We start from the raw sequence: 11,205 nt of genomic DNA, 5'->3' as shown, positions 1-11,205 counted from the left end.
ACACAGCCTGGAGCCGGTGTGTGTGTGCGCGTTTTCGATTCAACACATTCTATTTGCATTTGTTTAGTTGCTTTTTAATTGACATCATTTTGTTCCAGCCCTCTACAATTGAACAGAGGTCTGGAGCCTAGCCAGTGTCTGGGGTCATTCAGCGGGTTGGCGTGGCTTTGCTTACCCTCTACCAGGTGTGGCAGCTGGAGTGTGGCTGTTACATCTGGCATCATGACAATAGCTTTCCAGTAAAGAGCTTTCCACCAGAACCTGAACAGTGGGCGGCTTATAGAACTGACTGCTCATAGGCACAGAGCTAAGGGTGTCACGTACAGGTTGGTGATACCTTAATGGGGGAGGACATGCTCGTGTTAATGACTGGAGCGGAATCAGTGGAACAGTATCAAATACATGACACGCATGGTTTCCAGGTGTTCAATGCCATTCCATATGCTCCGTTCCGGCAATTATTATGGTGTCATGTGTGTGTGTGTGTGTGTACCTGTGGAGTCCATGCACTTCTCTGTGGATGTGGCAGTGAACCTAGTCTCCAGGAGGTCAAAGTCTTCCAGGGAGTTGACAGACTCCAGTGGAGACTCAATCCTCACTACATGGACAATGATCAGATACAGTTAAAGTCGGAAGTTTACATACACTTAGGTTGGAGTCACTAATAACACACATTTTCCTACCACTCCAGAAATGTTTTGTTAACAAACTATAGTTTTGGCAAGTCGGTTAGGACATCTACTTTGTGCATGACACAAGTAATTTTTCCAACAATTGTTTACAGACAGATTATTTAACATATGATTCACTGTATCACAATTCCAGTGGGTCAGAAGTTTACATAAACTAAGTTGACTGTGGCTTTAAACAGCTTGGAAAATTCCAGAAAATTATGTAATGGCTTTAGAAGCTTCTGATAGGCTAATTGACATCATTTGGAGGTGACGTCAATTGGAGGTGTACCTGTGGATGTATTTCAAGGCCTACTTGCTTGACATCATGGGAAAATCAAAAGAAATCAGCCAAGACCTCAGAAAAAAAATGTCTGGTCCTCCACATGTCTGGTTCATCCTTGGGAGCAATTTCCAAACACCTGAAGGTACCACGTTCATCTGTACAAACAATAGTACGCAAGTACAAACAACATGGGACCACGCAGCCGTCATACCGCTTTGGAAGGAGATGCTTTCGGTCTACTAGAGATGAACGTACTTTGGTGCGAAAAGTGCAAATCAATCCGAGAACAACAGCAAAGGACCATGTGAAGATGCTGGAGGAAACAGGTACAAAAGTATCTATATCCACAGTAAAACGAGTCCTATAGTGACATAACCTGAAAGGCCGCTCAGCAAGGAAGAAGCCACTGCTCAAAAACCACCATAAAAAAAGCCAAACTACGGTTTGCAACTGCACATGGGGACAAAGATTGTACTTTTTGGAGAAATGTCCTCTGGGGGAGGCTTCCCAAAAGTGAAGCACGGGGGTGGCAGCATCATGTTGTTGGGGTGCTTTGCTGCAGGAGGGACTGGTGCACTTCACAAAATAGATGGCATTATGAGGAAAGAAAATTATGTGGATATATTGAAGCAACATCTCAAGACATCAGTCAGGAAGTTAAAGCTTGGTCACAAATGGGTCTTCCAAATGGACAATGACCCCAAGCATACTTCCAAAGTTGTGGCAAAATGGCTTAAGGACAACAAAGTCAAGTTATTGGAGTGGCCATCACAAAGCACTGACCTCAATCCTATAGAAAATGTGTGTGCGAGCAGGCTACCCGAAACGTTTGACCCAAGTTAAACAATGTAAAGGCAATGCTAACAAATACTAATTGAGTGTATGTAAACTTCTGACCCACTGGGAATTTGATGAAAGAAATAAAAGCTGAAATAAATCACTCTACTATTTTGACATTTCACATTCTTAAAATAAAGTGGTGATCCTAACTATATATTCTGCGCACACACACCTACACCTCAAATGCATGCTCCTCGCGTCCTCTCCTCTTCCCCTTCTGAAAACCCATTGGACAAGAAAGCCAGAGGTCTCGCCCCTCTGACCTTCTCATCCAATGGGTTTTGAGGAGGAGGGAGGAGAGAGGACCCGTTTGTGTCTCTCCCTCCCTCTCTCTCTCCCAAATATTGGGATCACTGTCTAACCCTCTTTCCCTTCCTCAACTCCCGTTCCTTTCCTTTCTTCCCTGTCGGTTGCTCTGTCCTTCATCATCATACCGATCTGGAACTCCAAAAGGCCATGAAGATGGATTTACAGTGGTGCATTGCAAAGTAATTGGGGGAGAAAAAAAATGTCTCTGGGAAAATATTACATTGATTTGCATTGCTGGCTTTCCAAACCCTGCTATAACAACTAGTTTGTTATATATTGTTTATCATGTATTCTGATCCCTATTGGCTGACCCCTTAGAGACCACTAGTCCTTCTTGGCTCCACGGAAGATTTATGTAACCTTCAGTGAAATGATAAAGGATTTATATCCCAAGGAATGTCTCCGGAAAAACTCCTGGCACTAGTTATGTCCACCAACAGTAACCAACTGGGATTTCCTGGTCGTCTTTGGGACCAAACTGACGACGGGTGGCCGAGAAGTGAATAGCTACCGTCATGGCAAGCTTCAGGTTTACAACATCCATTCTGGAGATGGAGACTCAGCCCCTGGACAGGGCACCCAGGAAAACGCTTGTTAGGGGGTCATACAGAGAATGGTGGGAGAGAGGGTGGACGGACGGGAGGGGGAGAGGGTGGACGGACGGGAGGGGGAGAGGGTGGACGGACGGGAGAGAGAGAGGGTGGACGGACGGGAGAGAGAGAGAGAGTGAGAGAGTGGACGGGAGGGTGAACGGGAAGGAGGGAGAGTGGACGGGAGAGAGAGAGAGAGTGAGAGAGTGGACGGGAGGGTGAACGGGAAGGAGGGAGAGTGGACGGACGGACAGAGGGGAGAGTGGACAGGAAGGAGGGTGGACGGACGGGAGAGTGGACGGAAAGGAGGGTGGACGGACGGACGGGAGGGAGGGAGGGTGGAAGGACGGGAGGGAGGGTGGAAGGACGGGAGGGAGGGTGGACGGACGGGAGGGAGGGTGGACTGGAGGGAGGGTGGACGGACGGACGGGAGGGAGAGTGGACGGGAGGGAGGGTGGACGGACGGATGGGAGGGAGAGTGGACGGGAGGGAGGGTGGACGGACGGATGGGAGGGAGAGTGGACGGGAGGGAGGGTGGACGGACGGATGGGAGGGAGAGTGGACGGGAGGAAGGGTGGACGGACGGATGGGAGGGAGAGTGGACGGGAGGGAGGGTGGACGGACGGGAGGGAGGGTGGACGGACGGGAGGGAGGGTGGACGGATGGGAGGGAGGGTGGACGGACGGACGGACGGGAGGGTGGACGGACGGATGGGAGGGAGAGTGGACGGGAGGGAGGGAGAGTGGACAGGAGGGAGGGTGGACGGACGGATGGGAGGGAGAGTGGACGGGAGAGAGGGTGGACGGACGGACGGGAGGGTGGACGGGAGGGAGGGTGGACGGACGGACGGACGGGAGGGTGGACGGGAGGGAGAGTGGACGGGTGGGAAGGTGGACGGACCAGTTTTCATATTTTCACAGAATTTATTTGTGGAGCCCTTGAATAAACCTTAAATAATGCAAGAGGGTAAAACTCTTCTCAAGAATATCAGCATTCACTTGTTAAAAAAAAAAAAAAACTAACTGATTGAAGGAAATCCCACTTAATTACTATCAACTGATTAAGACAGTCCAGTTCTCCAAGTTTATGTACAAGATTAACATCAATGTGAATCATTTTCTGTTGACTTTCACCAACATGAACAGTTTCAGGTTGTTTAGAGTAGTCATGTTAAGACTGACTCCTTTACATGTCTCAGGGGTACAGAGGAATTTTCCAAACATTTCTTCTTACTCTCCTCACCCCCTTTTCCTCTAGGCTCCTTGTTACCCATTAAACTAGCAGTAAAAAAGTGCCAATTTTGACCAGGGTCGTATTCATTAGGCACCAAACAGAAGAACACGGACTGAAACAAGTAGGGGACATCCTGAACTTGTCCAATAAAACAAAACACTCATTTTCATTTTCCGTTGCAAAACTTTTTACTGCATTTTGTTAGGGTTTGCTGTAACGAATACAGGCATTTCTGGGGATTCAATCCTAACCGCAGAGCGATTAAGGGCTCCCTCCTCCCCTTGTCATTAGGTGTTTTCTCAGAAGCCTCTTAAGGCCAAGTTCCCATCATTCAGGACAACCCAGAGAGGCCCGCTCTTTTTCTGTTTACGTGTTTGAGCACATGCAGTGTCATCTCAGTGTGTGTGTCTGTGTTTGTGTGTGTGAGAGTGCATGTCTGTGTGTGTGTGTGTGTGCAAACACAGACAGACATTTTTCTTTTCAGGGGTCAAACCCATCCATGTTTGTTTGGAACAAAAACAGAGGAAAGATTCCTCCTGTGAGATCAGGCGTGGACGCCTGAAGACTTCAAACCAGATTGTTTGTTTATATGTTTTCATTTGACATCCCACCACGAATAAGTAGAGCCCAGACAAGTCCTACAGAAGGTTGGTGTTGGAATCCTGGCTAAAACTTTGCAATGACAAACTATTAGGTTCTGAGACACAATAGTAGATATTTGATCATAGTCGTAGACACGCAGTTAGTTGTAAAAAATGTACTTCTACTTCCTCATCCTTTCCTTTTTCCAGAGAGGAAAGTGTGTGTGAGTCTGTGTGTGTGTGTGTGTGTGTGTGTGTGTGTGTGTGTGTGTGTGCATGCAGGTGTGTTTCCTCACCTTAAAAATGAATGACGGAGTATCCCTCAGGGTGACATCACTGATCTTATTGAGCATATTTCCAGAGGGACTTTGTGAAACACTGCAAACCTGATTGGTGAAACTAAGAATATATTAGGTAGTTGCCAATAACCATTGAGCTCATTTTAGGAATACTGTTTCCGTGACATAGTGACCAGGTCAATCAAGGTGAAAACTATGATCCCTTATTGATGTCACTTGTTAAATCCACTTCAAATCAGTGTAGATGAAGGGGAGGAGACAGGTTAAAGAATGGTTTTTAATCCTCGAGACAATTGGGACATGGATTGTGTATGTGTGCCATTCAGAGGGTGAATTGGTGAAGCAAAATATTTAAGAGCCTTTGAACTGGGTATGGTAGTAGGTGGCAATAACTGCAACCTGCTGGGTTTTTCAAGCTCAACAGTTTCCAGTGTGTATCACCTAAAGGACATTCAACCAACTTGACACAACTGTGGGAAGCATTGGAATCAACATGGGCCAGTATCCCTGTGGAACACGTTCGACACCTCATAGAGTCCATGCCCCGACAACAAGAGGCTGTTCTGAGAGCAGGGGGGGGGGGGTGCAATTCAATATTAGGAAGGTGTTCCTAATGTTTTGTACACTGTATAGCTTATTTCTAAGCATTTGTAATGTAGAAACTCTGCACACCCTGGGAGAGAATGTTATGCACACCCTGGGAGAGAATGTTATGCACACCCTGGGAGAGAATGTTATGCACACCCTGGGAGAGAATGTTATGCACACCCTGGGAGAGAATGTTATGCACACCCTGGGAGAGAATGTTATGCACACCTTGGGAGAGAATGTTATGCACACCCTGGGAGAAAATGTTATGCACACCCTGGGAGAAAATGTTATGCACACCCTGGGAGAAAATGTTATGCACACCCTGGGAGAGAATGTTATGCACACCCTGGGAGAGAATGTTATGCACACCCTGGGAGAAAATGTTATGCACACCCTGGGAGAAAATGTTATGCACACCCTGGGAGAAAATGTTATGCACACCCTGGGAGAAAATGTTATGCACACCCTGGGAGAAAATGTTATGCACACCCTGGGAGGGAATGTTATGCACACCCTGGGAGGGAATGTTATGCACATCCTGGGAGAGAATGTTATGCACACCCTGGGAGAGAATGTTATGCACACCCTGGGAGAGAATGTTATGCACACCCTGGGAGAGAATGTTATGCACACCCTGGGAGAGAATGTTATGCACACCCTGGGAGAGAATGTTATGCACACCCTGGGAGAGAATGTTATGCACACCCTGGGAGAGAATGTTATGCACACCCTGGGAGAGAATGTTATGCACACCCTGGGAGAGAATGTTATGCACACCCTGGGAGAGAATGTTATGCACACCCTGGGAGAAAATGTTATGCTGGGAGAAAATGTTATGCACACCCTGGGAGAAAATGTTATGCACACCCTGGGAGAAAATGTTATGCACACCCTGGGAGAAAATGTTATGCACACCCTGGGAGAGAATGTTATGCACACCCTGGGAGAGAACATTCTTATGGTTGAAAGTTCTGTTCCAAATAACATTGTGGACGTTCTAAGTTATATAAAGTAGGATTCTACTGCCCTCTGGTGGTCTTGAATTGTCTAGAAGAAAAAGAAATGCACACCTATTTAGGCGAGGTGCTGGCTAGCGGAGTAGAAAACTTGAAAATAAAAGAGAGCCGCAGGAGCTCAGATGCAAAAATGTAATTACCAACGTTTCGACAGCCAAGCTGTCTTCATCAGGGTATAATCGCAAACACTGTAGGAGGACTTGTTTATGTAGTGTAAAAAGACACAGGTGTCTGTAATCATGGCCAAGAGTGGCCTAATATCATTGGTTAATTATCAAATATTAAAATGTCATACAAAGAACAGCATACAAACAACAAACAACAAATGGATAGCATACGATCATAAATTCATTTTCGACTACACAAGCTTACAAACAATTACAATGGCAAAGTCACAATAATCACAAGAGTGGCTTCAGATCAAAGTCTACGTTGAGACTGAAGAGAGCAAGGGTCTTTAAATTAAAGATCCAGGCAGCCTCTCGTTTTAACAATAATTATCAAGGTCACCCCCTCTCCTAGGGAGGGTGACATGTTCGATGCCAATATAACGCAGAGACGAAATCGAGTGGCCTGCCTCTAGGAAGTGGGCCGCAACTGGGTAAGTAAAGTTTTTACACCTAATGGTGCTACGATGCTCTGAGATACGTACTTTTAATTCACGCTTTGTTTTACCTACATCATTTTTTACCACAAGGATAAGTTATAAGATAAATAACTGCCTTAGTGAAGCACGTAATAACACCTTTGATTGGGATCGATTTCCCTGTTTGTGGGTGTTTGAAGGATCTACATTTATAAGTGCCATTGCATTGAGCACAGCCATTACATTTATAATTTCCATCCAGTAGGGGCGCAAAAAGACGTTGTTCACAATGAATGAGTGTTTAGTAATATAATAACACGAATGTTTCTCATTTAGACTGAATGCCAAAGAATAGGATGGTGTGATGAAAGGCATCATTTTATTTTCTATAAAAACAAATGGTATTAAACCTGTTCATTGTCCAGTCCGTTCTCACCCAGTTTTTCCCCCGTATCTCCTACCATCACTCCTGGCATCACCAGCAGTCTTGGGGTCTCTGACCTGTCAAAGACATAAGTCACAATCAATATAGGTTGGATAGATTTGATATATAACATCACAAGCTAACACTGAAAGAGAGTGCCCCACATTCTTTTCAGTGTTTCCATTGTAATTTTCAAAGATGTAGATGTTCATTACAAATAATTAAACGTGTTCTTTCCATATAGAGCAAAACGAGACATACAATACACAAATAAAAATAAATACGTAAATAATATAGTTGGCAAGAGAATGGTAGTTGCAAAGGAAAGGGGGGGTGGGGGGGGGCTATGCCCTCCCTCCAAAACAGTACCAATAGTCACAGGATCAGTACCACACAAATGTACACTTTCACCTCCCCCCAAGAGGCCCGAGAGAAGACAAAAAGGATCCATCAAACAAACCTGGTGTGTCCTCACAGTGGTCCCTTACCCGCAGTTCGAAAGCTCAGGTGGAACAGACCCAAACTGGCACCGTTTTCAAAGCCAAACCGAATGCCACCAAGAAAACAGAAAGGTGTCACAATGCACCCTTTTTTCCCCCAGAAACATCTCTTCCGAAATTCAAAAGTAATCGGAGAAGCAATCGTCTAGTTTTTTAAGTGCATCTGCAATCTGATCACAATAGCCCTGCTGGTCACACAACCAATCACATCCACAATCCTTTTTTAATCAGAGTGCAGACAGGATAGCTCCTAGTGAATCCTCATTGACACTCAAGTCGTTTAACTCTATGAATCATGGCTGAGTTGCTGAAGAAAACAAAAAATGGTGCAAGGTTTGGTTTCCATTATATTTACGTTTTTATATAAGTCTGTGTATTTATTTTGATTACAAATACAAAATAACCAGTGTTTGTGTCCCATCCACCTGTGTCCTAGGATCGTACTTGGCTGTGGTCCTCATAGCTCTGGTATTGGAGGGAGACAACAACAGTTGCAGCTTACAGCTTGACTTCGGACACGAGAAGTTGTATTGTATTGAACTGGCGTGTCATTGTATTTCAACAGTTTTGTGTCCCTGGATATATGTTTATTGAAGTAGAGAAATACATAGCCTGTAGTCGTATTGTCTCCATACCTGTTTATCTATGGGCGATGTGCAATCTGTTTCTCTACTGACAACCTTTTAGGTTTTTTCTCTCTTTGTTTTTATGGAGAACATTTGGGTCAATGCCTAGTTGGTAGAGCATGGTGCTTGCAACGCCAGGGTTGTGGGTTCGGGGACCAGTTTGGAAAAATGATGAAAAATGTATGCACTCCCTACTGTAAGTCACTCTGGATAAGTGTGTCTGCTTAAATGTAAAAGTGTGTTAACAACTACAAGTTGTCTTTTAGGTACAGCATTCTAGCATAGTTAGCCGCATCCAGGGCAAAGTGCATACATGCATAACACACTGAACAGCAATAACCTGCCACTATGAAATCACTGTTTAGACGTGTTTGCATGGCTTCCAATACATTTCAAAGGGAGAAGGTAGATATGAATGAATGTGTATGCTGATTGTTTGTCTACTGTCATGTCCTCCGTATCCTGCACATACTCGGCTATGTCTCTGGGATCCGGAGTTGGCCACTGTCCCACCAAACATCTGAAACAGAACAAAGCCATGCTTACACTGTAATAATCTCTTATATCATGTCTCCTGAGAAGATAAAGACATGCATTACTCCATATGATGCTTCTTCAAAATGATGTTATCATAGACTGTTCTCTCTGCTACCGCACAGCAAGCGGTACCAAGTCTAGGTCTAAACAGCTTCTACCCCCAAGCCATTCGATTCCTGGAACATCTAATAAAATGGTTTCCCAGACTATTTGTATTGCCCCCCCCCCCCCAACCTATTTTACACCGCTTGCTACTCTCTGTTATTATTTATGCATAGTCACTTTAATAACTCTACCTATATGTACAGATCACCTCAATTACCTGGACTAACCAGTGCCACCACATGTATATAGACTTGCAAGCGGTACCACATGTATATAGACTTGCTATTGTTATTTTACTGCTGCTCTTTATTACTTGTTCCTTTTTCCTTCTTATTCTGATTTTTTAAACTGCATTGTTGGTTAGGGGCTTGTAAGTAAGCATGTCCAGCCAGTCTATGAGACACTACTGTAAACACTACTGTTTTGACTGGTCTCTGCAAATCACATAAAGAAAACAAAATCCATCCATCCATTCTCCTCCCATCTATCCAAACTCACCCATTTGTTGGTCCAGGAACTTTTCCCCCAGTGACCAGCTGTACATGCCCTGACAATTTCTCTATCCCCATCTCTCTCTCTTTCTCTCCTCTTAGGCCATCGATCCATCTAAACTCACCCATTTGTTAAGGATTCAAATACTTGGCACCCAGGGAGGGGCCAGTCATACATGCCCAGACAGTCATTCAGCACCACTGTACTCCACGACTTCCCCATGATGTCATCGTGTGTCAAAGAAGTCGTACCGGAACAGCTGATTGCAGCGTCTGAACGTGACCTCACACATCTACTCCGTGGACAGGTCTTCGCCGGGCTGCCAAGCAAAGATACGCTCGTTCTTTAACGACCGGAGCACGTGTTGTTCTGGAATTGTGGGCAAAAATATTGTCACGTGATTTGTGGTAGATACCTGAGACGGAAGAGCAAGCAAGATATTTTTTCTGGTTTATACACAGTCAATGAACTAACTAGATCAGACTCAGCTGCTATTGCATTGGTGCGTATGGGAGAGCCACTCCTTAAGTAGACCGGAACTGTGACCTACCTTTTTTAATGGTAAACAGCCTTTATGGGATATATTCATTTATCCACCATGGTAGATACTCCTCTAAGAATAAGTCTAACAGTCAGTCACCATTGTCAGTGTTTCTTTACATAACCTATTTACACATAAAAAGGCTCTGATATCGGTTAGCCTTCCTTTACTGCTCAATTCTTATTGCATACCGTACTTTCAATGCTAGCAGTCCTCTCCCTCAAGGAACATGACCATGTCTTTCCAGCTGAAGGACGTTTTCCTCCTGTGTACATCCAGAGGAACTGCTTTTGTCCATCTTGCTCATACTTTCCTCTGTGTAGTTGGTGACACTCATTCTGTCTAAGGCACTTTATGCTTCCCTAGAAGAAAGATTGGAAATAACAGGGGATGAGTGGAGAGTTGTATTGATGCAAGCAATCCCTGAGTCATCCAATCTCTTGATGTAGCCTACTCAAAAAGATTTTAGATAACATTCTTGAGAATGTGCAGAGAAGTGGCAGCCAGGGTGTGTAGTTCAAACGTATTTTTCAGAAAATAATCTATAGAGCAAGGGTCACATTTCAATATCTGAGAAAACCATGCATAACATCTTATCAATTTGCTCTATCAACAAATAACTGTTACCATCTTAACATGGATTATCACAAACCTAGACTAGATAAACGTGTCATTTTGTTGAAACTGACAGGCAAATAAACAAACACTTTCATTATACAGCACACTTCCAAAGCGCTCACAGCTGAATATAATTACACTACGTATAATTATTTTATGTTATGTCGCGCATTTACAGATTATATAAATTCAGAACCACAAATTCCTTCCCAAATTGATAAAAAGCAAAATGGTCGAGAAGACAAAAAAAAACGGATTTTCTTACCTGTACACTGCCCTGCTAGGCTCGGATGTCACGTCAAGGCGCTAGGTCAAAAATGACGCATGTGCAGCGCGACCGATTTTGTGTTGTCAATCGGC

General features: G+C 44.5%; 1 long non-coding RNA gene across 2 annotated transcripts; it reads right to left on the bottom strand.

Moving 5' to 3' along the window:
* Positions 1-7,196: 7,196 nt before the first annotated feature.
* LOC110531479 lies at positions 7,197-11,175 on the bottom strand. Of its 2 annotated transcripts, XR_002474702.2 has the most exons (4): positions 11,111-11,175; positions 9,938-10,589; positions 9,025-9,072; positions 7,197-7,503 (listed from the first exon to the last, which is right to left on the bottom strand). It is a non-coding gene; the product is annotated as an uncharacterized LOC110531479 (long non-coding RNA). The 2 variants fall into 2 exon arrangements; XR_005053178.1 differs by lacking the exon at positions 11,111-11,175 and having other exon boundaries at positions 9,938-11,068.
* Between the last annotated feature and the right edge of the window lie 30 nt (positions 11,176-11,205).

The sequence above is a fragment of the Oncorhynchus mykiss genome, chromosome 9 (assembly GCF_013265735.2).
Source record: "Oncorhynchus mykiss isolate Arlee chromosome 9, USDA_OmykA_1.1, whole genome shotgun sequence".
Lineage (NCBI taxonomy): Eukaryota > Metazoa > Chordata > Actinopteri > Salmoniformes > Salmonidae > Oncorhynchus > Oncorhynchus mykiss.
Note: the sequence above shows the minus strand (reverse complement) of the source record. Positions and strands in the feature narration are given on the sequence as shown.